Source organism: Octopus sinensis, linkage group LG16, assembly GCF_006345805.1.
Source record: "Octopus sinensis linkage group LG16, ASM634580v1, whole genome shotgun sequence".
Lineage (NCBI taxonomy): Eukaryota > Metazoa > Mollusca > Cephalopoda > Octopoda > Octopodidae > Octopus > Octopus sinensis.
The window spans coordinates 7,818,538-7,823,662 of NC_043012.1; positions in this window are offsets into that span (position 1 = coordinate 7,818,538).

The window sequence follows — 5,125 nt, forward strand, 5'->3', positions numbered from 1 at the left end:
AACTGGCACCTGAAAAAAGGCAACGCCTTCTATAAGAGGAAGATTATGTTGCAATGGATAACTTATACAAATACGTCTCTCTATGGTACCCTAACTTTCAGCTAGCAGGTATGTCTATAGGGACATTGTGTCCCAGGTACAGAGTATGTCCCTTTGTAATGTAGACTCCTTAGCACAGCATCTCTCTTTCCTTCCCTCCCATTCTTTTTTCTTCCTCTCTGTCTCTCTCTCTCTCCTTCCCTCCTGCTCTTTTTCCTCCAATCTCCCCTTCCCTCCTTCTCCCTCCCTTCCCCTCTCTCTCTTTCCTTCCTTCTCTTTCTTTCTCTCCTCTCTGTCTCTCTCTCCTTCCCTCCCGCTCTTTTTCTTCCTTTCTCCCCTTCCCTCCTTCTCTCTCTCCTTCCTTCTCTTTCTTTCTCCTCTCTCTCTCCTTCCTTCTCCTCTCTCTCCTTCCCTCCTGCTCTTTTTCTTCCTTTCGCCCCTTCCCTCCTTCTCTCTCCCTTCCCTCTCTCTCTCCTTTATTCTCCCCCCCCCTCTCTCTCTACAACATTGTCTCCTTTATATAATGCACTTACCCTTGTAACACAGGCTCTCTAACGCTATCTTTTTCTCTCTCTCTTTCTCAGTCTCTCTCTCTCCCTTCCTGGGACCCAAACTCCTTGGTACAAATCTATGTCCTTACCAGGGTACAGTTACCCATCCTTTCCTCAAACACTATTTGCTGCCTGCCTTCCTCCCTAGCTGGCTGGCTGGCAGGTTGGCAGGTTGGCAGGCTGGTCCCATCTCAGGGTCTGTTCCAATTCTTAATGAATTATGACTTCCAAACAATGAGTTGTATCTCGCAATATAATCACCATCAAATACCACCACCACCACCACCACCACCACCATCATCATCATCATCATTTCCATCATCACTCTCACCACCATCACCATAACCAAAATGGTTTAACCAGCATACATGAGGTTGCTATAGCAATGTTGATCTGATTAAACAAACTTTCTACTCAATGTGCCTTGTTCCATATCCACTCAGACATTTCTGTCAATAAAGCTTATGTTTTTCTCACTGTCTTCTCTTCGTTCTTCACTTCCATCACCAACTTCCCCACCACCATCACCAGCACCACCATCAGCTCTCTCTCTCTCTCTCTCTCTCTCTCTCTCTCTCTCTCTCTCTCTCTCTCTCTCTCTCTCTCTCTCTCTCTCCTCTCTCTCTCTCTCTCTCTCGTGTTAAACTCTCAAGAATCAAACATAATATATGCATATATATGGTATGTTAATTTGTCTATACATTGATACATTTCTGCATGTGTCTACATTATATATATATATATATATATATATATATATATATATATATATGTATATATACATATATATATTTTAACAAAACTGTCCGACGAATGGGAACGTGAAACTCCAAGTAACAGCTTTTGTTGAATTTCTGCTGCTTTTAAATAAAGTATGTATATATATATATATATATATATATATATATATATATATACACACACATACACACATATATATATATATACACACACACACATATATATTATACATATATATATATATATATATATTATATATATATATATATATATATATATATATATATATATACATATATATTGATAGGTAGATAGATAGATAGATATGTATGTATGTATGTACATAAGTGGGAAGACAGAGAGAGAGGTGAGGGAAGAGAGATATACAGGCTAGATATTTCAGTTGCCAGAATACTATGAGATAGAGAGCAATTTAGTTTCTAGTTGTTGTATTTCACTTTTCCAGTTCAATATCCTCCAGAGACAGCTTTACACTTCATATTTTATTGCAAGACAATAAAATATTATCACTGCTTTAATTAGTTGACAACATCCTTTATACATTATTTACATTTGACAAATATTTGTCCACATCTTGTTTATTGTTAACACAACCTTTCGGCTGATACACCCTCCAGCCTTCTTCAGGTGTCTTAGGGAAATTTCGAACCTGGGTTCTCATTCCTAAGGTATTTTTTGATGTTATTATTATTATTATTATTATTCAGGTCACTGTGTGGAATCGAACTCAGAATCTTGGGGTTAGTAACCCACACTCTTAACCACTACGCCATATGCCCGTGAAGGCTAGAGGGTATATCAACCGAAACGTTGTGTTAACAACAAACGATGAGGACAAATATCTGTCAAATGTATATAATGTACATAATGCCTCATCTCTTAAATATAGAACTGTAACACCCTTTATAAATAAACATTTTCACTCACTATATTGAGTCTAGAATCACTGCCCACAGTTTATAACTGGTTGTTGCATGATCCAGTCAGGGTTTTTCAATGTGGTTGTTTGACATATCAGTAAAATATCTATGAAATTTCACCATAAGCCTTAAAAAGGCAATGATATATTGAAAATATTAGATTATGCATGCAATAATGGATTTGTCATTGTTAAAATAATTTTGATGATAGGTCTGCAGGATCAGAGTGGACCTAGAGCTAAGCAACTTGTCATTTACATGTTTGAGATCCAGGACAATCCACTTAGAGCACTCTATACAAATATAAGTGTTTGCTTGTCAAAGTGAATATCTGTTCTATTATAGAGGAAGTTGCTTATTATTAGATAGAATTATATAACTTTTATTTTCAAAATGCAATTTTGAAGTCTACATTGTCTAGAAAACTCTTATAAATTTCAATTTTAATATATTGTTATCAAAATGTACCTATCTATTTATCATTCCAAAACTACTTTTTTCCTTTCAAGTTTTATTTCATTGACACACAAATGTATAAACAATAGTACTTTGATTTAAAAAAGGCTGGAATTATTTTCTTTGTCTAAATCAAGTTTGCATTTATTGTCAGCTAAAATATTGATTTCATTTAAGATATTGATCTCAAATTTTGGCACAAAGCCAGCATATCTGGGGGGGGGGGAATAAGTCGATTACATTGACTAGTCCTTATTTTATCAACCCTGAAAAGATGAAAGACAAAGTCAACCTCAATAGAATTTGAACTCAGAACACCTAGACAGGTGAAACGCTGCTAAGCATTCTGCCCAGTGTGCTAACAGATTTTGTTTGAACATATTGGTTATAATACACTTATTGCACTATTTGCTGCTACATTAGAATTCTTCAATTAAACATGAATCATTCAAAAATATATGCAACTAAAATGGGATGGTTAGCAGCAAAGGTACCACAACAAAGGGGGAAAAAAAGGGCAAGTGAATCAGAGCAAAATGACTGAAACAAATGTGTGAATTCACACACAAGTTTAAATATGATTCTATTTCTTCTATACATGGCAGGTTGATTCAGGATTCTCAAGAAGTGAATCTTTTCCAAAACAATACTCTTGTAGTGGGCTGTAGAGACATGCCATATCACGTGGATATGATGTAGCCCACTACCAAATGTAGTGTGTAGATGTAACGCTTGAAGGTCCTCGTGTCAGAGTAACCAGTGACCATCAAAGAATCAACACCAAGAAGGAAGAAATATTATTTACATATATTTATTCATTTGCCCGACAGGTAGTTAAAGAGACAATAGTAATTGTAGTGATAGGGCAGAAAAAGGTAGGCTCACTGGTTAGTATTTGATAGTGTATAGAAGTTACTGTCTGTCAGTAGAGAGTGAAAGAGTAAACAATGCACAGTGCTGACTAGAAAGGAACAAAGGATAAAGGTGGCATTGTCTTTCTTGTGGCCAAAGCTTTTCTTCGTATGTCAAGCGAAGGGCAAGGGAAAGTGCTGCTCTTGGTCATTGCTGCTATTGCTCCTTGGTCTGGTTGACACAAGAGAGGAAGAGATGCTCTCTGTTACATAGACTATGGTCAGTAATGTATGTCAAACCCTAAACAAAGGATTGACCTTTCCTTTTGATAAGCAACAAACGGGTAGATTTGAGATTTCAAATCTCAGGCAGGGTAAAGTGAGCTCCCTACACACTGCTCCAGCCTTTACTGACTGTGAGTATTCAAGTACCGATTGATAAACAGCAGAAAATTGACAGGATATGTGGATAAGAATCTCAAGTAAAATGTACTGAGATACAAACAGTAACAGCAGCGCAAGCGAACAGAATGCTTAGAGACCAAACCAAATGTGTACAGGAAGAGAATGAAAAAAAGAAAGAATTTTTCAAAGTAGGAACAAGTCCGTTTAACCCCTTACCCAACAATTATTTTGAAAATAAATGTATTTTTTCAGACATATTTTTTAATTGTTTTATTTTACGGTCGATTTTGGCGAGTCTATCTTTTGACGAGTTAACTCGCCAGAGATAGAAAAAAAACGATTTCGGTCAAAACGCATATATTCGTTTCTGCCGGGTAAGGGGTTAAGGATTAGTAACGAATGCCTCTATGAATGACTATAAAGAACCAGCTGCACTGTCCATAATGAAGAAAGTCCCTTCGACAATGTTTGTTGATGCTACAAGGTTTACAGATATCCTGTTGAATCGTAATCTCTATGCTGCTTTGAGAGGAGGAAGGTAAAATTAGCCAAACTGTGGACCCCTCCATCAAATTTTCTTAAGTACTTTGATGTTACTAATACATAAAACAATTCCCTGGAAAAATGCATTTATATAACAATGCGCTGGTAATGGTTTCTCTGAGTTGCAGAGAGATCAGGGCTCCGGGATTTAGTCTTACATTTAAGGCATAAGGAAAAGTTTGCCACATGACTCGTATCGAACTAGTTTCCTACCAGCAAATACGACTTACTCAAACAGAAAATTATAAATTAATCAAGAGGACATAACTCTTTTTCAGGATACGTAACTCCTTACGAAGGGAGACAACTACAGCTGTCCTAAATACCTATATTTTTGCCACTAAACAGATGCAACGGATGCGATGTTTTAAAATGTGGCTAAATTGAGATCATTCAAGGAACTTATCGACAAATATTCTTGCAAGGATAATCAAAATCTAAAAGCAGCAATAATCCCCCCACCTCAATAACACCACGGGTCGAAATCTGAGCACCTTTAATCATACATTTCTCTCCTTGAGAGAAATGTATGATTGACCTCCTGGAATCTGTTCAGAGACGTGCAACCAAACGCACGCAACTAAATAACAACAGTTGC